Source organism: Phyllobates terribilis, unplaced genomic scaffold, assembly GCF_046119375.1.
Source record: "Phyllobates terribilis strain yellow unplaced genomic scaffold, ASM4611937v1 Scaffold_5__5_contigs__length_657084704, whole genome shotgun sequence".
In the NCBI taxonomy this organism is placed as follows: Eukaryota; Metazoa; Chordata; class Amphibia; order Anura; family Dendrobatidae; genus Phyllobates; species Phyllobates terribilis.
In genome coordinates, this window is record NW_027362765.1 from 244226766 (window position 1) to 244252651 (window position 25886).

The following is a 25886-nucleotide window of genomic DNA, read 5'->3' on the forward strand; positions in this document are numbered from 1 at the left end:
GAGCAGAGCAGAACCGGAGGTGTGGTGGACAAGGCAGAGCAGAGCGAAACCGCTGGAGCAGTGAGCAAGCAGAGCAGAGTGAAACCGCAGGTGCGGTGGTCAAGGCAGAGCAGAGCGAAACTGCCTAAGCGGTGGACAAGGCAGAGCAGAGAGGAACCGCCAAAGTTGTGGGCAAGGCAGAGCAGAGAGGAACCGCTGGAGCGATGGGCAAGGCAGAGCAGAGAGGAACTGCAGATGCGGTCGACAAAGCAGAGCAGAGAGGAACCGCCGGAGCGGTGGGCAAGGCAGAGCAGAGAGGAACCGCCGGAGCGGTGGGCAAGGCAGAGCAGAGCAAAACCGCAGGTGCGGTGGACAAGGCAGAGCAGAGAGGATCCGCCAGAGCGGTGGGCAAGGCAAAGCAGAGAGGAACCGCCAGAGCGGTGGGCAAGGCAGAGCAGAGAGGAATCGCCGGAGCGGTGGGCAAGGCAGAGCAGAGAGGAACCGCCGGAGCGGTGGGCAAGGCAGAGCAGAGCGAAACAGCCGGAGCGGTGAGCAAGCAGAGCAGAACAGGCTGACGGAGCAGGCAGAGAGGACTGGGCTCTGTTCACATGGAACAGATAGGAAAATACAGGAAGATGACTAGAACACCGGAGGTAGATAAGGAGGAAGGGAAAAGGGACAAGCAGAGCCAGATACACACAAGGTACTTACAATGAAGTAGCGAGTGGACACAAAACTCACAAACAGAAGTACAGAGACAATGAGTTGGAGTTAGGTGCAGGTTCAGACACTGAAGGAAAAGGGAGGGTACGGACATAGAGACAAACAGGTAACAGGCTAGGAGACAGTTGAGACAGGAACTGACACTCCAACGAGATACAGGAACGAGCCTGGGTATACAGCCCCCAGAGTGGTGGAAACAGACTAGAAGTCACAGGTAACAGGCCTAGGTATACAGCCCCCAGGATGGCGGAAACAGACTGGAAGTCAGAGATAACAGGCCTGGGCATGCAGCCCCCAAGGTGGCAGAAACAGACAAGATAGAGGACAAGACCTGGCAAGTTCAGAGGCAAGGAGCACACTGATAGTTAGTGTTGCTCAGGCACCTCCTTCTGGGTGGAGGAGGTTTAAATATCCAGAGACTCACAGCAATAGGCTGGGGACGCATTAGGAGTGCACCTACAGCAGCTATAAGAATCAGGAAGTAATCGGGCCACCGCCCTAAGCAATTAGACAGGAGACATGCACACAGCATGAACTGGAGCAAGGTTTGTAGGCTGAACTGACGGGTAAGATTGCGGTCTTGCATGGTGGGAGGTGGTGCACTATGCAAGCACGCCACCAGGCATGTTACACAACACTTAATACTTGGTGGCAAAACCCATGTTGGCAAGCACAGCAGTCAGACTTTTTTTGTAGTTGATGATGAGGTTTGCGCACAGTCAGGACTCAGGAGTAATTTTGGTCCACTCCTCTTTGCAGATCATCTCTAAATCATTAAGATTTTGAGGCTGTCGCTTGGCAACTCGGAGCTTCAACTTCCTCCATAAGCTTTCTATGGGATTAAGGTCTGGAGACTGTCTGGGCCACTCTATGACCTTAATGTGCTTCTTTTTGAGCCACTTTGTTGCCTTGGCTGTATGTTTTGGGTCATTGTCTTGCTGGAAGACCCAGCGACAACTCATTTTTAATGTCCTGATGGAGTGAAGGAGGTTGTCACTCAGGATTTTATGGTACATGGCTCCATCCATTATGCCATTGATGCGGTGAACTAGTCCTGTGCCCTTAGCAGAGAAACACCCTCAAAACATAATGTTTCCACCTCCATGCTTGACAGTGGGGACGGTGTTGTTTGGGTCATAGGCAGCATTTCTCTTCCTCCAAACATGGTGAGTTGAGTTAATGCCAAAGAGCTCAATTTTTGTCTCATCTGACCACAGCACCTTCTCACAGTAACTCACAGAATCATCAGGTGTTCAATGAAAAACTTCAGAAGGGCCTGCACATGTGTCTTCTTGAGCAGGGGTACCTTGCGGGCACTGCAGGGTTTTAAACCTTTAAGATGTAATGTGTTACCAATGGTTTTCTTAGTGTCTGTGGTCCCAGATGCCTTGAGATCATTAACAAGTTCCCCCCGTGTAGTTTTAGGCTGATCTCTCACCTTCCTCATGATCAAGGATACCCCAGGAGGTGAGATTTTGCATGGTGCCCCAGATCGATGTCGATTGACAGTCATTTTTTATTTCTTTCTATTGCACCAATAGTGGTCTCATTCTCACCCAGCGTCTTACTTATGGTTTTGTAGCCCATTCCAAGTTTGTGCAGGTCTATGATCTTGTCCGTGATATCCTTAGAAAGCTCTTTGGTCTTGCCCATGTTGTAGAGGTTACAGTCTGACTGATTAATTGAGTCTGTGGACAGGAGTCTTTTATACAGGTGACTACGTAAGACAGCTGTCTTTAATGCAGGTAATGAGTTGATTAGGAGCATTTAACTGGTCTGTAGGAGCCAGAATTCATAATGGTTTGCAGTGGATCAAATACTTATTTCTCACTACAAAATGCAAAATAATTTATCTAATTTATACAATGTGATTTTCTTGATTTTTTTGGGGATATTCTATCTCTCAATGTTAAAATTAACCTACCCTTAAAATTATAGACTGTTCATGTCTTTGTCAGGGGGCAAACTTACGAAAACAGCAAGGGATCAAATACTTATTTCCTTCACTGTATCAAGCTGCAACCCTTCCTAGTTACTTGTCAGGACGGCTTTCACGGTGAATAAATACCGCTCGAGACATGTCCCAAGTGTCAGAGATGCAGCATCGTGAACAAACATACTTCATCTGCTCACTAAGCCACAGAGCAGGGCTGTAAGACGAACGTAAAAAAACAAAAAACTTCCCCCTCAGCTAACAGTACAATGGTTGTTTTTTTTTGTCCACTTTCAGTCTGACTGTGTGCTCAGTCAGTCTCTGTGCCCTGCTGTAAAGCTGTCAGACTGACAGGGGGTAGATGAAATTTGAGTGGGAAGATCAGATGTGTTTGCTTACAGTGTTACTCCTCTGACAGTTGATACGTCTCAGATGGTGTTTGTTTAGGATGTAGCCCATCCTAACATAACTAGAACAGATTGTAGCTTTAAAATATGTGTTGGGGGACATTTTTATGACATTCTCAGAGAATCTCTATATTAGAATTGATTTTTCAGATGGGGTAAACAGACCATTTGGTCCCCCGCCTTCCCTAGGCTCCTGGAAAAAGATGCAACTGCAACCCCTGCACCCACTATAGTGACCTCTAGTGACCAAAAATCTAAGACACATGACTATTGCACAGGTGTGCCTTAGGCTGCCCACAATAAAAGGCCACTCTAAAATGTGCAGTTTTACAGTATTGCAGGGGTCAGAAAACCAATCAGTATCTGGTGTGTTGAACTACGTGATGCAAATAGTGGTCAAATCTCCTTCGCATAGAGTTGATAAGGCTGTTGATTGTGGCCTGTGGAATGTTGGTCCACTCCTCTTCAATGGCTGTGCGAAGTTGCTGGATATTGGGGGGAACTTGAACAAGCTGTCATATACGTCGATCCAGAGCATCCCAAACATGTTCAATGGGTGACAAGTTCTGTGAGTATGCTGGCCATACAAGAACTTCGCACAGCCATTGAACTTTCGAACAGTAAACCGGACATCCAGAAAAAAATCACCTGGTGTCCGGTACGAACCCAGAACTTTACAGTTTGGGTTCTCTCATCCCTAAATGTCTGCAAACTGGTGTCTTGTGGACATTACATATCTCTACTGTTATGGGGTGAGATTGGTCTTGTTACAGGTTTATAGGTTGTTGTTTATAGGTTGTTTATAATTGTTTATAGGTTTACACATAGGCGGATTATAATGAGGGCAATCTGGGCTACCGCTTGGGGCCTGTGGCTACGGGGGGCCATGGCCAGATTGCCCTCATTATAATATGTGGGAGCCAATGCGGCACATACCGGCGGCAGGCAGAGGCGAGGGGGGGCCCGGATCGCTCCCACAGCAGCTGCGCACGGCTGCTGCTTCTTTGGCTGGGCCAGCACTGCACCTGTTAACTTCCCTGTGTGCTTGTGCTGGCTCGGCCGCATCACAGCTAGCAGACACGGCCCTGTGCATGGCTGTGTCTGCTAGCATGACGTCATACAGTGTGCGCCCTGTAAAACTGCATCGGAGAGGAGCAGGACGACTGGAGCCAAGCCGAGGGATGGTGAGTGAAAGAGTGAGTGTGTGAGTGTGTGTGTGAGTGAGTGTGTCTGTGTGTGTGTGCAGGCAGAAATAATTGTGTGATGTCTGTTTATATGTATTTTTGTGTTTCAAATGTGTTTATGCATGTATGTATATGTCTGTATATGTTTGTGTGTGTGCGTGACTGCGTGCGGCCTCCCATTGTCTTTGGGGGGGCACCGTGCGGCCTCCTGCTGTATCTGGGGGGTGCCGTGCGGCCTCCCGCTGTGTATAGATGGCTACGTGGAGCCTCCCGCTGTATGTGGGGGGCACCATGCGGCCTCCCGCTGTGTATAGATAGCTACATGCGGCCTCCTGCTGTGAATAGATGGCTACGTGTGGCCTCCTGCTGTGTATAGATGGTTTCGTGCGGCCTCCCGCTGTGTATACCGTATTTTTCGGACTATAAGACGTACCGAACCATAAGACGCACCTAGGTTTTAGAGGAGGAAAATAAAAAAATAAAAATTTACCGTAAGCAAAAAATGTGATCATGATACACTTTTAAGGGGGAGGGGGTCTTCTGCTGACACTGGTATAGGGGTAATGTCCACCAATTAGGACAATATCCCTCATCCTGATATATATGCCGCCCCCATTCCTTTTATACGTGGTCCCCATCCCCATCCTGGTATGTCTGGCATCCCTCCATCCTGGAATGCATGGCACCATGGGGCTCGATGCACATATACTAAATGAGAACAGATACTACACTTGATGTTAGTCAAAAGGCCGAGAAGCGGTAACCTGAATTGGTGATGGCGCAGCAATAATTCCAGGACACAGTGGGGTGCAGTCTTCAAGGTTTACTCACAGTTGTTCAATTCCTCAGGCTGCACTTTCCGGATTATAACTGCCCACGTCGTCCTGTGTCCACCAAGGAAGGGGTTCAGCAGCTCTCAAGTATTTCAGGAGTACTTAAAAGGGACCTCGTTTTATGTTCCTTTCTCGGTCGTCTTCCCTGCGCTGGCTCTCACCCTCCTGCCCTGCGCCCAGGGCCGGCGTCAGCACCTGGGCAAGTGTCGGGGCCCTGGACCATCAGTGGCGCCCACTCGTTATCGGGGCCCGGGCCGCTTCCCCGGCATCTGTGCAGGGCCGCCGCTGCTGTTCAAGCCCTGCTCTGCTTCATGCAGCAGCAGTGTGCGGTCAGTGTGCTGCTGCTCCACCAATCAGGCCCAGTGCTGTCACTTTCCAGACATGGCCGCAGCTGCGCGCTGTGTCTGGTAGTAATGACACGCAGGGGCGACACTGCGCCTTTAATTGTGTTTGTGTGTCGCACCTGCCATGTCATTACTACCAGACACAGCCGCACAGCGCGCAGCCATGTCTGGAAAGTGACAGCACTGGGCCTGATTGGTGGAGCAGCAGCACACTGACCGCACACTGACTGCTGCTGCATGTAGCAGAGCAGGGCTTGAACAGCACCGTCAGCCCTGCACAGATGCCGGGGAAGCGGCCCGGGCCCCGATAATGAGTGGGCCCCCCTGATGGTCCAGGGCCATGTGACACGCCTGAGGCCCTGCACTGAACTGCCACATGACTGAGGAGCTGGATGGGACACAGGCCAGGGGGCAGGTGAGCGAGCTTCCCTAATCCCCATTTAAAAAATATTTCTAATGTGTGTGTGCATGTATGATGTGAATATCTGTGTATGTCAGTGTGTATGACTGTGTATATATATTTATGTCTGTTTTATATGTGTTTTTAAGAATATGTTCAAATATGTATGTGTATGTATCACATACATCACACAACACACTGCACCGCAAGAGCTGCATGTGGTCAGGCCGGGCGATGGTGGCCGTCAGATCCTGGGACCAGGATCCGGCAGGCACCACTGACATGAAGGAATCATCCAAGCATTGGTGGTTCAGTGGTAGAATTCTTGCCTGCCATGTGGGAGGCCAGGGTCTGATTTCCAGAAAATGCAGCACAGCTCTTTTTCTCATTTGCTGACCATTGCAGCGCATCTCTTCCCTCATTGACTTTGCAGACACTTGTGAAAACATTGGGCACTTGCTGCTTTTCTTTCACTTACCATCCTTTTGGGCCTTCCCTGCCTCTTATCCTGCGGGGCTATGCTGTTTGTCATGTTTTGTAGCAAGCAGAAGGGGGCAGTTCATAAGGGGTTGTCTGGGTTGGCAGGGGTTAGCACAAGCAGTAAAAGGCAGCAATAAGCAACCATCCAATATGGGGCTCAAACCCACAACCCTGAGATTAAGAGTCTTATGTGCTACCGTCTGAGCTAGCTAGGCTACAGATGCACACACAGCACACCGCACCACAAGAGCTTCATGTGGTCAGGTCGGGCGATGGTGGCTGTCAGATCCTGGGACCTGAATCTGGCAGGCACCACTGACATGAAGGACTCATCCAAGCATTGGTGGTTCAGTGGTAGAATTCTTGCCTGCCACATGGGATTCCCAGGTTCGATTCCCGGCCAATGCAGCACAGCTCTTTTTCTCATTTGCTGACCATTGCAGCGCATCTCTTCCCTCATTGACTTTTCAGACACTTGCGAAAACATTGGGCACTTGCTGCTTTTCTTTCGCTTCCCATCTTTTTGGGCCTTCCCTGCCTTTTATCCTGCGGGGCTATGCTGTTTGTCATGTTTTGTAGCAAGCAGAAGGGGGCAGTTTGTAAGGGGTGGTCTGGGTTGACAGGGGTTAGCACTAGAGTTGAGCCACCCCCGTAGTGTTCGAGTTCGGTTCGGTTCGTCGAACACCCGTATGTTCGTAGAACACCTTCGAACACCGTTAAAACCAATGGCAGGCAAACAAAAACACATAGGAACACATAGAAAACACTTCAAAGGTGTCAAAAAGCTGACAAACTGCTCAGAAGACACAACTACCACATGGAAAAGTGACAAGTACATATAGTCATGCGAAAAGAAAAGAGGTGGAGGAGTAAAAGGAGGGGGAGACACAGATATAGGCATGTCATGCCCTTCTAAAACCAAAAAAGTGCGAAGCTGACACGGCCAGTCCGTTCCTGCCCGTGCGACCTCCTTGTCGCCGGGTTTGTGCCAGAGCTACGGTGGATCCTGACGGCCAGCCCCCCTCTCCCAATACTGGTGCCTGTCCGCTGGTGGGTCGAGCGAGCCCCCCTGCGGTGGAGGCAGGTCTAAGCTTTTTAATTTAAATTGTCTCTCTAATTTGAATGAGTACACTTTAAATCCTTTTACAAGGATCTATTGGAGGGCAAGTCTGATGCCAGCAGCCGCTGGAATTCCAGCTCCAGTAGCGTCCACTAAAGCTGCTGCAGTTAAAACGCTTTTATAAGGGTCGAGCTTGGCGGTCCACCGCAAGGCGTCCTACCGCCAGTCCCAGCCCCTGTGCCTTGGGGTGCCTCCCGATGCTCTTCACTGAGTGTCCCGGGGGCCTGAAGCATTTCCTTTGAAAAAATTAAGTGTCCAAACTACAGGTGGTGTAGCTTGCTTAACAGCTGGGATAATCCGCTGACTAGCAGACACTGCTACTAGGCACAAAGTATTTCCTGGGCTAGATGCAGTTAAAAATTTGTAATTAGATACTCTCGTTGGATGCTGAGAAAGCATTCCATAGAGTCTCATGGCGCGCCATATATTATTCTCTTAAAAAGCTTGGGGTAGGGGTCTAGGGGACCCTTTTATAGCCAAAATCACGGCCCTGTATCGCAATACGTCACCTAGGCTGAAGATAAATGGAACATTTTCATCATCTTTCATAATCACCAATGGGACAAGGCAGGGATGTCCTCTGTCCCCTTTCTTATACATCCTAGTGACGGAGCACCTGCTCTCATCAATTCGCCATAACCCCAATATTAGGTGGATTGAGGTGGGAGGCACCGAGTACAAGTGCTCTGCATTTGCTGATGATGTCCTAGTATATATCACTCAATCACATATATCCATCCCTGCTATTATGGCTGAAATAGATCACTTTGTTACATGGTCAAATTTTAAAATCAATGCAGCAAAGTCTGAGGCCCTCGATGTCTCCCTCCCCAAATCCATACAGGATTCCATCCAGTCCAACTTTCCCTTTGCCTGGCCCTCACAGGGTATCAAATACTTAGGAATTCCTATTCATAGAGACCTCTCCCGTCTATGTTATCTTAATTTTGGGCCCTTTATTGAACAACTCCATACAGACCACGGTTGGCAAGTTAGAACTGTAAGATTCACTACGTGAACCACTGGTGTTTTGTGGAAAAGCACATGTACACTGTGTTCCAAATTATTATGCAAAAAGTGTTTAGGAGTGATAAAGTAAGAAATTTTTGTTTGTCAGTTAACCTCATTGATGGTGATGTGTGTCAGGGCTCTTTATATCACTGTAAGCAATTGCAGACACCTGGCAGGTGTGTCCAATGAAAGGCAAGACTACTTAAGAAGGCTGTCCCACATTATTAAGCAGCCTACATTTTCTGCCAAAATGGGAAAGACAAAGGATGCGTCGGCTGCTGAGAAGCAACAAATTGTGGAGTGTTTAGGTCAAGGCATGACTACAATCAACATTGCCAAGACACTTCATCCTGATCATTGCACAATCAAGAAGTATGTAGCTGATTCACAGTACACACGTGTGCGTGCTGATAAGGGAAAATTTAGGACTCTTTCCTACAGGCAATTACGTCAGGTTAAAAGAGCAGCGGCAAAAAAACCTTGTCATAGCAGCAGACAAGTTTTTGAAGCTGCTGGTGCCTCCAACGTCCCCCGAAAAACAAGATGCAGGGTCCTTCAGAGGTTTGCAGCTGTGCGCAAGCCATCCTGTCGACCTCCTCTATCCACTGTACACAAGCAGAAACGGCTCCAGTGGGCCAAACAATACATGAAGACTGACTTCAAAACTGTTTTGTTCACCGATGAGTGCCGTGCAACGCTCGATGGTCCAGATGGATGGAGTGGAGGATGCCTGGTTGATGGACACCCCATGCAAACACGGCTACGGCGCCAACAAGGAGGAGGTGGAGTAATGTTTTGGGCTGGAATCATGGGGAGAGAGATTGTCGGCCCCTTTAGGATCCCTGAAGGGGTAAAGATGAACTCCATAATGTATGTGGAGTTTCTCAAACAGCACTTCCTGCCATGGTTCAAGAAGAAGAACCGTGTATTCTGCAGCAAGATCATTTTCATGCATGATAATGCACCGTCTCATGCTGCATATAACACATCTGCATCTCTGGCTGATATGGGCATAAAAGGGGACAAACTTATGGTGTGACCCCCATGCTCCCCTGACCTCAACCCCATTGAGAACCTCTGGAGCATCATCAAAAGGAGTGTCTATGATGGCGGGAGGCAGTTCACATCTAAGCAACAGCTCTGGGAGGGTATTCTGTCCTCATGCAAAACAATTGAGCTCAGAAACCATCCAAAACCTGACAAATTCAATGGACGAGAGAGTTCAGAAGCTCCTTTCGAACAAGGGGTCCTATGTGCAAATGTAACATCACCTAGAATAAAGTGTTGAGTTGAAAACTGTTTGATTTCAGTTTCTAATAACCTGCTAATGCTTATAATTTCAAAAATGACCATTTTTTTGTTCTTTATTAAAATGAAAAGGTTGATCGAAGAGTGTGGGGGATCTAAGAGTGTGGCAACCCAGTAGTCAGGATTATTTCGAATTCTGACCATCTGAGGGTCATGTTGCTGGTAGTGCAGCAAGAAGGCACTCATGTGTCTTGCTCATCTAGGAGCCCCAAAATTATTTTCCGGGCTAGATGCAGCTAAAAATTATTATTAATTTGAAAGCTGGTGGAGCTTAGTATAGATGGCCTAATAGAATCAGTACTGCAAACTGCTACAAGGCCAAAATTATTTTACAGGCAAGATACAGATAAACATAATTTTTATTAATAACACTGGTGTGCAAAAAAAAAAAAATTTCTGGCATGGACTTTAAGAACAGTTTTAGACTAACTCGAGGGTGCTGAATTCAAATCTGATCTTATAATTTCTCTATCACATCACGTTTTTTGCGCTATAGGTATATAGCCCATTTTCAATAATTCCAAGAAAAATTTAAGTAGTGTATGAAAAGTGCCGGTTTATACGGTTCACTAAGGTAAATTTAGTTTTCATTTAGTCTCCCAATAAATGTGAGAATATCTTTGTTTTCTTTGAACATGCATAATTCCCATTTGTTATGATAAGAAAGTAAAAAAACAGTTTTCAAACACCCTTGTTTTCTGTGCTACTGGGACAGTAGAGCTACAGCAGAGCATTGGGTGAAAACTGAATGGCCTCAGCGACAGAGTTTGGCATCTGGCGATAAGAATGTCATCCATGATCCTCTAGTGGATAGGAAGAACATTGTCTTTCCTCCCTTGCACATAAAACTTGGATTAATGAAGCAGTTCGTCAAAGCTCTCAATCACAGTGGAGAATGCTTTAACTATATATGTTCAACTTTTCCTGGTCTTAGTGAAGAGAAGAAAAAGGCTGGAATATTTGATGTACCTCAAATAAGAACACTTATGAGAGACCCAAACTTTATCACATCAATGAATGAGACAGAAGAAAGAGCTTGGAATGCATTTTGTAATGTGGTGCAGAATTTTCTAGGGAATAAGAAAGCAGACAACTATGAAGAGATTGTGGAAGAGCTACTAATGAGTCTGCAAAACCTTGGATGTAGATGAGCATCAAGATTCACTATTTATACAGTCATTTGGACTTTTTTCCAGAGAACCATGGGGATGTGAACGAGGAACAAGGGGAGCGTTTTCATCAGGACATTAAAACAATGGAAGAACGGTATCAAGGCCGGTGGGACTCACATATGATGGCTGACTATTGCTGGAGCTTGATGAGAGACAACCCAGAAGCTGTACATCACAGATCAGCCAAGAAAAGAAAGTTCAAATAACTGCCATTTGCCATTCATCTGTGTGTCATATATATGTGTTTTTATATTTTGTAGTTTAATTTTGTAAGTATATTTGATTTGCTGTACACAGACTTTGTAATTTTTGTTATTCCTTGATTAAAAATATACAAAATGTAGTAATGAAAATCATGAGGTTTTTATCAAAAAACATTCGATAGGAGTAATTTCCATCAAAAATATCTCGAAATCCTGATGTGATAGCCAAAAACGGAGTTTGTATTAGTAATCAGCAGCCAAAATTGACTTAAAATATGTTTTAAAACCTTTTGACAGAAAAATTGCGTTGACCAGTGTAATTTTAAATCTGGAGGAGCTTAGTATAGATGGCCTAATAGAATCAGTACTGCAAACTGCTACAAGGCCCAAATTATTTTCCAGCCAAGATACAGATAAACATGATTAGTAATTTTAAATCTGGTGGAGTTTAGTATAGATAGCCTAATAGAATCAGTACTGCAAACTGCTACAAGGCCCAAATTATTTTCCAGCCAAGATACAGATAAACATGATTAGTAATTTTAAATGTGGTGGAGTTTAGTATAGATGGCCTAATAGAATCAGTACTGCACACTGCTACAAGGCCCAAATTATTTTCCAGCCAAGATACAGATAAACATGATTAGTAATTTGAAAGCTTAAAATGGTTGGTGAGGTGATTTTAACAAATCATCAAGCTTTTACTCTCCCCAGAATGACACAGGGGTAGAAAAGTCATTTCGGATCTATGATTTGTTCATCTTTATGAACGTGAGTCTGTCTACATTATCAGTGGAGAGCCGCGTGCGCTTATCTGTCAGCACACCACCAGCAGCGCTGAATACACGTTCAGACAGAACTCTGGCTGCGGGGCATTACAAGATCTCCAAGGCGTAAGTGGCGAGCTCCGGCCATTTATCCAGATTGGAAGCCCAAAAAGAGCAAGGGTCCAGTGACACAGTCATGGCTTCAATGTTTACTTGGAGATACTCCTGTACCATCGTCTCTAGGCGTTGACTATGTGTCAGACTTCTTGTCTCCTGTGGCCTTGCAAAGGATGGGCTAAAAAAGTGGTGAAATGATTCCGCAAAATTGATGTTACCAGCAGATACTGTGTTTCTGTTACGTTTTGAGTGCTGAACACTCGACGGTCCCACGGTTGGCAAGTTGGAACTGTGAGATTCACTACGTGCACCACTGGTGTTTTGTGGAAAAGCACATGTAAGATTCTGCAACAGTCTCTGCTGATACTCCTGCATGCGTGCATCCCTTTCTATGGCAGGAATAATTTCTGCAAATTTACTTTTGTACTGGGGATCTAACAGTGTGGCAACCCAGTAGTCAGGTTTATTTCTAATTCTCACAATTCGGGGGTCATGTTGCAGGAAGTGCAGCAAGAAGGCACTCATGTGTGTTGCGCATCCAGGAGCACCAAGTCCCTGTTGTGTTGGTGGCGAGGTAACAATCATGCTTCCTTCCTCTGCCCTCTCACCCCAAACTCGCACAACAGAAATGTGATCAAGGTCTCCCTCATCTGATGAGTCTTCCATCAGTTCGTCCTCCACTTCTTCCTCGGCTCCTGCACCTTCCTCACTAGTTTGGCTGCTACCATGCGCCCTGGTAAAACCATCTCCCCCACCCTCACATGCCTGCCGCTTTGGTGCTGCTGACCGTCTGGACCTTGCAGATGTTAGCCCTTCCGCATACAACTCCTCCTCCTCTACTTCCTCCACCTCCTCTTGTGCCACCACCTGACTCCGAATTCTGATTAACATGTGCTCCAGCATGTAAATCACCCGAATAGTCATGCTGATAATGGCATCGTCAGCACTAAACATCTTCGTCGCCATTTCAAAACTGTGAAGAAGGGTGCATAGGTCCCTGATTTGAGACCACTCTTCCAGCGTGATTTGCCCCACCTCTGGATCTCGTTGGCCCAGGCTATACGTCAGAACATATTGCACCAGGGCTTGTCGGTGCTGCCACAGTCGCTGCAACATGTGCAGAGTTGAATTCCACCGGGTAGGCACATCGAATTTTAGCCATTGAAGTGGCAGGCCCAACGACTTCTGTAGAGATGTAAGTCGCTGAGCTGCGGGATGCGAACGGCGGAAGTGAGCACACAGCGACCGTGCCCTCTGCAGAAGGCCATCTAGTCCGGGATAGTGGCCTAAAAATTGCTGGACAACCAGGTTCAACACGTGAGCCATACAAGGCACATGTCTGACATTGCCCCGGCAAAGGGCCGCACCGAGGTTTGCAGCATTGTCTCACACGGCCTTCCCTGGGTTCAGGTCCAGTGGAGACAACCATTCATGAAACTGGTTCTCCAGAGCTGACCACAACTCCTCAGCTGTGTGACTCACATTTCCCAGACATTTCAAAGTAAAAACCGCCTGATAACGTTGAGCCCTGCTGCCAGCATAGTAAGGAGGTGTGCAGGATCCCTTCTGCGCAGTTAGAAAGCTTGTGGCATGACCAGAAAGGCTTTGGGTGCAGGTGGAGGACCGAGAGGAGGTTGAAGAGGCAGAAGCAGTGGAGGAACTTCGAGATAAAGAGGATTGACGCACAACTCGTGGGGACGGCAAGACTTGGACAGCAGCCCCTTGTCCTGCTGTCACCATAGTTACCCAGTGCCCAGTTAGCGACTTGTAACACCCCTGTCCATGCCTACTCGTCCAAGTGTCTGTGGTGAAATGCACCCTGTCACACACAGAGTTTCTCAAAGAAGTGGTGATGTTGTGTGCGACATACTGGTGGAGCGCAGGCACACCTTTCTTTGAGAAGTAGTGCCGACTGGGCATCTGGTACTGGGGCACTGCGATGGACATAAGGTCTCGAAAATCCTCTGTGTCCACCAGGCGGAAAGGCAGCATTTCTGTAGCCAAGAGCTTGCAGATGGTGAAATTCAACCTCTTAGCTTTCTCATGGCTAGGAGGAAATTGTCTTTTACTTGTCCACATCTGAGGGACCGAGGGCTGGCTGTTGTGCTTAGATGGGGTTGAGAAGGGTGTCCCCGGCAAACTGCCGGTCTGTGAGGAAGATGCAGGTGGACATGTTAGGTTGCCTTCATCCAAAGGTGGTGCTATCGATGTCGGACAGCGCTCAACACCAGCTGGTGTTTCCACCTCCAAAGAAAATGATGACCTGCCAATCACGCTGGCTGTTGCGGGTAAAGAGGTGGCAGGTCTGCGTCCCAAAACAGGTGTGACTGCTGTCCCCCCAGTCACAGAGGATGAAGAGGCCGCGGATGCAGAAGATGTGGCAGATGGTGGTTGGCCCGGCCGGCTAGACCGCATTGTAGCACAGTGAGCTTCCCACTGCAACTTATGCTTCATATCCATGTGCCGATTCATGCATGAAGTACTCAAGCTATGTATTTTTTGGCCTCTACTTAGCTTTTGCTGACAAATGTTACAGATAACACGAGTTGGGTCATCCTTATCGATTTGAAAAAATGCCCAGGCTATGCAAGGCTTAGCACCCATGCGACCTGAAGAGCCACCACGACTTGTGGTCAGAGGCAGAGTTGTGTTTGAGGATGCAGTTGTTGACGTGCTTCCAGTACTATGTCTCTGTCCAGGAAGGCGCAACCTGAACTCGTCGTCACTAGCATCCTCCTCCACCTCCTCTGCTGACCTCATCGACTGGCTGACTGTGAGTTGACAGTAAGTGGGATCTCCAACCTCGTCATCATTCCCGTGTGTTATCACACCCGTCGAGCCAACCTCTTCCTGCCCTGACAAAAAACTCAAGTTGTCGCTCCAATCAGGTATTTGAGTCTCATCATCGTCTTCCTCATTGTCTCCACCAACAGGAGTTACAGTTTGGGAACGAGGGTCTACATTATGATCAGAACCTTCTGCGTCTGGTCCTGGATCCGACTCATAAAGATTCTGGGCATCAGTGCAGATCATTTCCTCGTCTGGATTCACAGAAGCTCTGGAGCCGACCTCCGATTCCCAGGCTTTAGTATGAGTGAACAGCTCTGCAGACTCAACCATCTGTTCTACCCCATACTCAGACGGGCAGCTGGAGACTTGGGAGCTGTGAGGAAGCAAGTGCGCTTGGGGTGACACCTCTGAGGACTGGAGTATTTGTGAAGTTGAAGTTGAGGTGGAGGAGAGCCCACTTAAAGGAGCACTTGATATCCGTTGAAGCACCTGCTGTTTTTGTGCCTCATCTGGAATTTGTAGTGATTGGCGTGGCCGTAAGAAAGGGATCTTATCACATTGTCCGCTAAAAGAAGTAGACATCTTAGTTTGGATGGAAGATGGTCTTTCTTCTCCAGATGTTACTGTTGCTTTAACACATACCCCATGGACACAACATTTTTTTCCCTTCCCAACATGCCTATTCCCCGTTCCACCAGCAGCAGGCATTTTTCCACTCATTTTGGTGGTTAACTAATTGACAACTCTGGAGTTGTTTGCACAAAAAACAATGGATGGGAACCGAGCAGAGCTGAGTGGCCAAACTGTGGTTTAGCCCAAAAGTATTGGCTGGGTTAGATGCAGTAAAACAATTTTATTACATACACAGGTGGTGCAGGTTAGTATAGATGGACTAATAGAAAAAGTCCCACACACTGCTACAAGCCCAAATATTTTTTCAGAGCTAGATGCAGATAAAAATTATTTTTAATTTGCAACCTGGTGGAGGTTAGTATAGATGGACTAATAGAACAAGTCCCCCACACTGCTACAAGCCCAAATATTTTTTCAGAGCTGTATGCAGATAAAAATTATTTTTAATTTGCAACCTGGTGGAGGTTAGTATAGATGGACTAATAGAACAAGTCCCACACACTGCTACAAGCCCAAATATTTTGTCAGAGCTAGATGCAGATAAAAATTATTTTTAATTTGCAACCTGGTGGAGGTTAGTATAGATGGACTAATAGAACAAGTCCCACACACTGCTACAAGCCCAAATATTTTTTCAGCGCTAGATGCAGATAAAAATTATTTTTAATTTGCAACCTGGTGGAGGTTAGTATAGATGGACTAATAGAATTAGTCCCACACACTGCTACAAGCCCAAATTTTTTTTCAGAGCTAGATGCAGATAAAAAATATTTTTAATTTGCAACCTGGTGGAAGTTTGTATAGATGGACTAATAGAACAAGTCCCACACACTGCTACAAGCCCAAATTTTTTTTCAGAGCTAAATGCAGATAAAAAATATTTTTAATTTGCAACCTGGTGGAGGTTAGTATAGATGGACTAATAGAATGATGCTATGCCCAAAATGTTTTACTTGGCTAGGTGCAGTAAAAAAATTTGTATTCTATACACAGGTGGTGTAGCTTGCAACACAGATAGGCTACTCCACTGACTAACACACACTGCAAGAGGCCAAAAAGGATTTGCTTAGCTAGATTTAGCCAAATGCTGTGAAAAAAACTTGCACAGCACTGGCACAGACCAGCCTGGCAAAAAGTGATAGGAACTGATGTAACCTAGCCCTCAAAAGGACTGCAATTACAATTAGTCCCTACTCCCAACCTATCTATTTAAGAGCACAGACCTGCCTGATAAAAGTCGTAGGAAATGATGTAACCTAGTCCTCAAAAGGACTGGAATCACAACTTTTCCCTACTCCCAAGCTATCTGTATATTTCAGAGAAAATTGGCTTGAAATGAACACTCAAAGTATAGCGCACACAGCAACAGGGGTGTCGTCTAACACGCAGCTGCAGCAGTGAGAAAATGGTGGCTACGTGGAAAATGGCTGGGTCTTATATGGCAAGGACATGTGACATACACAGCCAATGACACATGCCCTTGCTTGTGTGAAAAAAAGAAGTTAGCTCCGTGTTTGCGCTGCTGAAAGGCTGACAGATTGCACCTCCCCACTGTAAATGCGGGAAAGAGAAAAAAAAATGGAGATCTTCATTATTTATGCAGAGATCCATCCCCTGCTCCTCCCCCCGCCCCACTGTACACTCAAACTGCGTATTAACATTAATTTTCAGCATTACTGAGAAAAAATCCAGTTATGATTTTGGTGCATGAACAGTTATCGAACATAACCTCGAACAACCGGATTTTTTTTAAATCGTTCGTGTTCGCCGAACGGATTGAACACCGCCCAAAACAGCTCGAATTTGAGATTGGCGAACAGTTCGAGTCGAAAACCGCGCATCTCTAGTTAGCACAAGCAGTAAAAGGCAGCAATAAGCAACACACACACACACACACCGCACCGCAAGAGCTTCATGTGGTCATTTCTGACGATGGTGGCCTTCTGATCCTGGGACCTGGATCTGGCAGGCACCACTGATATGAAGGACTCATCAAATTATTGGTGGTTCAGTGGTAGAACTCTTGCCTGCCACGCGGGAGGCCTGGTTTTGATTCCTGGCCAATGCAGCACAGCTCTTTTTCTCATTTGCTGACCATTGCAGCGCATCTCTTCCTTAATTGACTTTGCAAACACTTGCGAAAACATTGGGCACTTGCTGCTTTTCTTTCGCTTCCCATTCTTTTGGGCCTTCCCTGCCCTTTATCCTGCGGGGTTATGCTGTTTGTCATGTTTTGTAGCAAGCAGAAGGGGGCAGTTTGTAAGGAGTTATCTGGGTTGACAGTGGTTAGCATAAGTAGCAAAAGGCAGCAATAAGCAACAGCCCAACATGGGGCTCGAACCCACAACCCTGAGATTAAGAGTCTCATGCTCTACCGACTGAGCTAGCCGGGCTGCAGACACACGCACCACACACGCACCACACACGCACCACACACGCACCACACACGCACCACACACGCACCACACACGCACCACACACGCACCACACACGCACCACACACGCACCACAAGAGCTTCATGTGGTCAGGTCGGGCGATGGTGGCCGTCTGATCCTGGGACCTGGATCTGGCAGGCACCACTGAAATGAAAGACTCATCCAAGCATTGGTGGTTCAGTGGTAGAATTCTTGCCTACCACGTGGGAGGCCTGGGTTCGATTCCTGGCCAATGCAGCACAGCTCCTCTTCTCATTTGCTGACCGTTGCAGCGCATCTCTTCCCTCATTGACTTTGCAGACACTTGCGAAAACATTGGGCACTTGCTGCTTTTCTTTTGCTTCCCATCCTTTTGGGCCTTCCCTGCCCTTTATCCTGCGGTGCTATGCTGTTTGTCATGTTTTGTAGCAAGCAGAAGGGGGCAGTTCGTAAGGGGTTATCTGGGTTGACAGTGGTTAGCACTGCGGTGCAGTGCGGTGCGTGTCTGCAGCCTGGCTAGCTCAGTCAGTAGAGCATGAGACTCTTAATCTCAGGATTGTGGGTTTGAGTCCCATGTTGGGTGGTTGCTTATTGCTGCCTTTTACTACTTATGCTAACCACTGTCATCCCAAATAACCCCTTACGAGCTGCCCCCTTACGAGCTGCCCCCTTCTGCTTGCTACAAAATATGACAAACAGCATAGCCCTGCAGGATAAAAGGCAGGGAAGGCCCAAAAGGATGGGAAGTGAAAGAAAAGCAGCAAGTGCCCAATGTTTTCGCAAGTGTCTGCAAAGTCAATGAGGGAAGAGATGCGTTGCAATGGTCAGAAAAGGAGCTGTGCTGCATTGGCCGGGAATCAAAACCGGGCCACCCACGTGGCAGGCGAGAATTCTACCACTGAACCACCAATGCTTGGATGAGTACTTCATGTCAGTGGTGCCTGGCAGATCCAGGTCCCAGGATCAGACGGCAACCATCGCCTGACCTGACCACATGAAGCTCTTGCGGTGCGAAGTGGTGCGGTGTGTAAGTGTGTGTCTGCAGCCTGGCTAGCTCAGTCGGTAGAGCATGAGACTTAATCTTAATCTTAATCTCAGGGTCATGGGTTCAAGCCCCACGTTGGGCGGTTGCTTATTGCTAGAGATGAGCGTAGCTCGACTCGATCTGTTCGCCAATCTCAAATTCAAGCTGTTTTGGGCGGTGTTCGAGCCGTTCGGCGAACACGAACGATTTGAGAAAAATTCGGCTGTTCGAGGTTATGTTCGATAACTGTTCGTGCACCAAAATCATAACTGGATTTTTTTCTCAGTAATGATGAAAATTAATGTTAATACGCAGTTTGAGTGTACAGCGGAGCGGGGCGGGGCGGGGGGAGGGGCAGGGGATGGATCTCTGCAGGAATAATGAAGACCTCCATTTTTTTTTCTCTTTCCCGCATTTACAGTGGGGAGGTGCAATCTGTCAGCCTATCAGCAGCACACACACGGAGCGAAGTGCTTTTTTTCACACAAGCAAGGGCATGTGTCATTGGCAGTGTATGTCACATGTCCTTGCCCTATAAGACCAAGCCATTTTCCCCGTCGCCACCATTTTCTCACTGCTGCAGCTGCGTGTTAGACGGCACCGCTGTTGCTGTGTGTGCTATACCTTGTTAATTTCAAGCCAATTTTCGCACAAATCTACAGATAGCTTGGGAGTAGGGAATAGTTGTGATTGCAGTCCTTTTAAGGACTAGGTTACAGCATTTCCTACGACTTTTATCAGGCAGGTCTGTGCTCTTAAATAGATAGATTGTGGGAGTAAAGACTAATTGTAATTGCAGTCCTTTTCAGGACTAGGTTACATCAGTTCCTATCAGTTTTTGCCAGGCAGGTCTGTGCCAGTGCTGTGCAAGTTTTTTTCACAGCATTTGGCTGAATCTAGCAAAGCTAATCCTTTTTGGCCTACTGCAGAGTGTGTTAGTCAGTGGAGTAGCCTATCTGTGTTGCAAGATATACCACCTGTGTATAGAATACCAATTTTTTTACTGAACCTAGTGAAGTAAAATCTTTTGGGCATAGCATCATTCTATTAGTCCATCTATACTGACCTCTATCAGGTTGCAAATTGAATATAATTTTTTTCTGCATCTAGCTCTGAAAAAATATTTGGGCTTCTAGCAGTGTGTGGGACTTGTTCTATTAGTCCATCTATACTGACCTCCATCAGGTTGCAAACTGAATATAATTTTTTTCTGCATCTAGCTCTGAAAAAATATTTGGCCTTCTAGCAGTGTTTGGGACTTTCTCTATTAGTCCATCTATACTGACCTCCATCAGGTTCCAAATTAAAAATAATTTATATCTGCATCTAGCTCTGAAAAAATATTTGGCCTTCTAGCAGTGTGTGGGACTTTCTCTATTAGTCCATCTATACTGACCTCCATCAGGTTGCAAACTGAATATATTTTTTTTCTGCATCTACCTCTGAAAAAATATTGGGCTTCTAGCTGTGTGTGGGACTTGTTCTATTAATCCATCTATACAGACCTCCATCAGGTTGCAAACTGAATATAATTTTTTTCTGCATCTACCTCTGAAAAAATATTTGGGCTTCTAGCTGTGTGTGGGACTTGTTCTATTAATCCATCTATACAGACCTCCATCAGGTTGCAAACTGAATATAATTTTTTTCTGCATCTACCTCTGAAAAAATATTTGGGCTTCTAGCTGTGTGTGGGACTTGTTCTATTAGTTCATCTATACTGACCTCCATCAGGTTGCAAACTGAATATAATTTTTATCTGCATCTAGCTCTGAAAAAATATTTGGCCTTCTAGCAGTGTGTGGGACTTTCTCTATTAGTCCATCTATACTGACCTCCATCAGGTTGCAAACTGAATATATTTTTTTTCTGCATCTACCTCTGAAAAAATATTGGGCTTCTAGCAGTGTGTGGGACTTTCTCTATTAGTCCATCTATACTGACCTCCATCACGCTGCAAATTCAAAATAGTTTTTTGTCTGCATCTAGCTCTGAAAAAATATTTGGCCTTCTAGCAGTGTGTGGGACTTTCTCTATTAGTCCATCTATACTGACCTCCATCAGGTTGCAAATTAAAAATAATTTTTATCTGCATCTACCTCTGAAAAAATATTTGGGCTTCTAGCTGTGTGTGAGACTTGTTCTATTAGTCCATCTATACTGACCTCCATCAGGTTGCAAACTGAATATATTTTTTTTCTGCATCTACCTCTGAAAAAATATTGGGCTTCTAGCTGTGTGTGGGACTTGTTCTATTAATCCATCTATACAGACCTCCATCAGGTTGCAAACTGAATATAATTTTTTTCTGCATCTACCTCTGAAAAAATATTTGGGCTTCTAGCTGTGTGTGGGACTTGTTCTATTAGTCCATCTATACTGACCTCCATCAGGTTGCAAACTGAATATAATTTTTTTCTGCATCTAGCTCTGAAAAAATATTTGGCCTTCTAGCATTGTGTGGGACTTTCTCTATTAGTTCATCTATACTGACCTCCATCAGGTTGCAAATTAAAAATAATTTATATTTGCATCTAGCTCTGAAAAAATATTTGGCCTTCTAGCAGTGTGTGGGACTTTCTCTATTAGTCCATCTATACTGACCTCCATCAGGTTGCAAATTAAAAATAATTTTTGTCTGCATCTAGCTCTGAAAAATATTTGGCCTTCTAGCAGAGTGTGGGACTTTCTCTATTAGTCCATCTATACTGACCTCCATCAGGTTGCAAACTGAATATAATTTTTTCTGCATCTACCTCTGAAAAAATATTTGGGCTTCTAGCTGTGTGTGGGACTTGTTCTATTAATCCATCTATACAGACCTCCATCAGGTTGCAAACTGAATATAATTTTTTTCTGCATCTACCTCTGAAAAAATATTTGGGCTGCTAGCTGTGTGTGGGACTTGTTCTATTAGTCCATCTATACTGACCTCCATCAGGTTGCAAACTGAATATAATTTTTTTCTGCATCTAGCTCTGAAAAAATATTTGGCCTTCTAGCAGTGTGTGGGACTTTCACTATTAGTCCATCTATACTGACATCCATCAGGTTGCAAATTAAAAATAATTTTTTGTCTGCATCTAGCTCTGAAAAAATATTTGGCCTTCTAGCAGTGTGTGGGACCTTCTCTATTAATCCATCTATACTGACCTCCATCAGGTTGCAAATTAAAAATAATTTTTTGTCTGCATCTAGCTCTGAAAAAATATTTGGCCTTCTAGCAGTGTGTGGGACTTTCTCTATTAGTCCATCTATACTGACCTCCATCAGGTTGCAAACTGAATATATTTTTTTTCTGCATCTACCTCTGAAAAAATATTTGGGCTTCTAGCTGTGTGTGGGACTTGTTCTATTAGTCCATCTATACTGACCTCCATCAGGTTGCAAATTGAATATAATTTTTTTCTGCATCTAACCCAGCCAATAGTTTTGGCCTAATACCACACTTTGGCCACTCAGCTCTGCTCGGTTCCCATCCATTGTTTTTTTGTGCAAACAACTCCAGAGTTGTGAATTAGTTAACCACCAAAATGAGTGGAAAAAGGCCTGCTGCTGGTGGAAAGGGGAATAGGCATGTTGGGAAGGGGAAAAAAGGTTGTGTCCGTGGGGTAGGTGTTAAAGCAACAGTAACATCTGCAGAAGAAAGACCATCTTCCAGCCAAACTAAAATGTCTACTTCTTTTAGCGGACAATGTGATAAGATCCCTTTCTTACGGCCGCGCCAATCGCTACAAATTCCTGATGAGGACACAAAAACAGCAGGTGCTTCAACGGATATTAAGTGCTCCTTTAAGTGGGCTCTCCTCCACATCAACTTCAACATCACAAATACTCCAGTCCTCAAAGGTGTCACCCGAATCGCACTTGCTTCCTCACAGCTCCCAAATCTCCAGCTGCCCGTCTGAGTATGAGGTAGAACAGATGGTTGAGTCTGCAGAGCTGTTTACTCATACTATAGCCTGGGAATCAGAGGTCGACTCCAGCGCTTCTGTGAATCCAGACGAGGAAATGATCTGCACTGTTGCCCAGAATCTTTATGAGTCGGATCCAGGACCAGACGCAGAAGGTTCTGACCATAATGTAGACCCTCATTCCCAAACTGTAACTCCTGTTGGTGGAGACAATGAGGAAGACGATGATGAGACTCAAATACCTGATTGGAGCGACAACTTTAGTTTTTTGTCAGGGCAGGAACAGGTTGGCTCTGAGGACGACGGGTGTGATAACGCACAGGGTGATGATGATGAGGTTGGAGATCCCACTTACTGTCAACCCACAGTCAGCCAAGAGATGAGGTCAGCAGAGGAGGTGGAGGAAGATGCTAGTGACGACGAGGTCAGGTTGCGCCTTCCTGGACAGAGACGTAGTACTGGAAGCACGTCAACAACTGCATCCTCAAACACAACTCTGCCTCTCACCACAAGTCGTGGTGCCTCTTCAGCTCGCATGGGTGCTAAGCCTTGCATAGCCTGGGCATTTTTTCAGATCGATAAAGATGACCCAACTCGTGTTATCTGTAACATTTGTCAGCAAAAGCTAAGTAGAGGCCAAAAAATACATAGTTTGAGTACTTCATGCATGAACCGGCACATGGACATGAAGCATAAGTTGCAGTGGGAAGCTCAGTGTGCTAAAATGCAGCCTAGCCGGCCGGGCCAACCACCGTCTGCCATATCTTGTGCATCCGCGGCCTCTTCATCCTCTGTGACTGGGGGGACAGCAGTCACACCTGTTTTGGGGCGCAGACCTGCCACCTCTTTACCCGCAACAGCCAGCGTGATTGGCAGGTCATCATTTTCTTTGGAGGTGGTAACACCAACTGGTGTTGAGCGCTGTCCGACATCGATAGCACCACCTTTGGATCAAGGCAACCTAACATGTCCGCCTGCATCTTCCTCACAGACCGGCAGTTTGCCGGGGACACCCTTATCAACCCCGTCTAAGCACAATAGCCAGCCCTCGGTCCCTCAGATGTGGACAAGTAAAAGACCATTTCCTCCTAGCCATGAGAAAGCTAAGAGGTTGAATTTCACCATCTGCAAGCTCTTGGCTACAGAAATAATGCCTTTCCGCCTGGTGGACACAGAGGATTTTCGAGACCTTATGTCCGTCGCAGTGCTCCAGTACCTGATGCCCAGTCGGCACTACTTCTCAAAGAAAGGTGTGCTTGCGCTCCACCAGCATGTCGCACACAACATCACCGCTTCTTTGAGAAACTCTGTGTGTGACAGGGTGCATTTCACCACAGACACTTGGACGAGTAGGCATGGACAGGGGCGTTACATGTCGCTGACTGGGCACTGGGTAACTATGGTGACAGCAGGACAAGGGGCTGCTGTCCAAGTCTTGCCGTCCCCACGAGTTGTGCGTCAATCCTCTTTATGTCAAAGTTCCTCCACTGCTTCTGCCTCCTCAACCTCCTCTCGGTCTTCCACCTGCACCCAAAGCCTGTCTGGTCATGCCACAAGCTTTCTAACTGCGCAGAAGGGATCCTGCACACCTCCTTACTATGCTGGCAGTAGGGCTCAACGTCATCAGGCGGTTTTTACTTTGAAATGTCTGGGAAATGTGAGTCACACAGCTGAGGAGTTGTGGTCAGCTCTGGAGAACCAATTTCATGAATGGTTGTCTCCACTGGACCTGAAACCAGGGAAGGCCGTGTGCGACAATGCTGCAAACCTGGGTGCGGCCCTTCGCCGGGGCAATGTCACACACGTCCCTTGTATGGCTCACGTGTTGAACCTGGTTGTCCAGCAATTTTTAGCCCACTATCCCAGACTAGATGGCCTTCTGCAGAGGGCACGGTCACTGTGTGCTCACTTCCGCCGTTCGCATCCCGCAGCTCAGCGACTTACATCTCTACAGAAGTCGTTGGGCCTGCCACTTCACCGGCTAAAATGCGATGTGCCTACCCGGTGGAATTCAACTCTGCACATGTTGCAGCGACTGTGGCAGCACCGACAAGCCCTGGTGCAATACGTTCTGACGTATAGCCTGGGCCAACGAGATCCAGAGGTGGGGCAAATCACGCTGGAGGAGTGGTCTCAGATCAGGGACCTATGCACCCTTCTGCACAGTTTTGAAATGGCGACGAAGATGTTTAGTGCTGACGATGCCATTATCAGCATGACTATTCTGGTGATTTACATGCTGGAGCACATGTTAATCAGAATTCGGAGTCAGGTGGTGGCAAAAGAGGAGGTGGAGGAAGTAGAGGAGGAGGAGTTGTATGCGGAAGGGCTAACATCTGCAAGGTCCATACGGTCGGCAGCACCAAGGCGGCAGGCATGTGAGGGTGGGGGAGATGGTTTTACCAGGTCGCATGGTAGCAGCCAAACTAGTGAGGAAGGTGCAGGAGCCCAGGAAGAAGTAGAGGACGAACTGATGGAAGACTCATCAGATGAGGGAGACCTTGATCACATTTCTGTTGTGCGAGGTTGGGGGGAGAGGACAGAGGAAGGAAGCATGATTGTTACCTCGCCACCAACACAACAGGGACTTGGTGCTCCTGGATGCGCAACACACATGAGTGCCTTCTTGCTGCACTACCTGCAACATGACCCTCGAATTGTGAGAATTAGAAATAATCCTGACTACTGGGTTGCCACACTGTTAGATCCCCGGTACAAAAGTAAATTTGCAGAAATTATTCCTGCCATAGAAAGGGATGCACGCATGCAGGAGTATCAGCAGAGACTGTTGCAGAATCTTACATCTGCTTTTCCACAAAACACCAGTGGTGCACGTAGTGAATCTCACAGTTCCAACTTGCCAACCGTGGGACCGTCAAGTGTTCAGCACTCAAACCGTAACAGAACCACAGTATCTGCTGGTAACATCAATTTTGCGGAATCATTTCACCACTTTTTTAGCCCATCCTTTGCAAGGCCACAGGAGACAAGAAGTCTGACACATAGTCAACGCCTAGAGACGATGGTACAGGAGTATCTCCAAGTAAACATTGAAGCCATGACTGTGTCACTGGACCCTTGCTCTTTTTGGGCTTCCAATCTGGATAAATGGCCGGAGCTAGCCACTTA

General features: G+C 46.6%; 4 non-coding genes across 4 annotated transcripts; 2 read left to right on the plus strand and 2 right to left on the minus strand.

Annotated features, from left to right (window-relative positions):
* Window positions 1-17724: 17724 nt before the first annotated feature.
* On the minus strand, window positions 17725-17797 carry TRNAK-CUU (transfer RNA lysine (anticodon CUU)). Its single transcript has one exon. It is a non-coding gene; the product is annotated as a tRNA-Lys (tRNA).
* Window positions 17798-18006: 209 nt separating this feature from the next.
* Window positions 18007-18077, plus strand: TRNAG-ACC (transfer RNA glycine (anticodon ACC)). Its single transcript has one exon. It is a non-coding gene; the product is annotated as a tRNA-Gly (tRNA).
* A 584-nt stretch (window positions 18078-18661) lies between these two features.
* On the minus strand, window positions 18662-18732 carry TRNAG-GCC (transfer RNA glycine (anticodon GCC)). The gene has a single exon. It is a non-coding gene; the product is annotated as a tRNA-Gly (tRNA).
* A 131-nt stretch (window positions 18733-18863) lies between these two features.
* TRNAL-UAA (transfer RNA leucine (anticodon UAA)) lies at window positions 18864-18946 on the plus strand. The gene is given in 2 exon segments: window positions 18864-18900; window positions 18911-18946. It is a non-coding gene; the product is annotated as a tRNA-Leu (tRNA).
* The last annotated feature ends 6940 nt before the right edge of the window (window positions 18947-25886 follow it).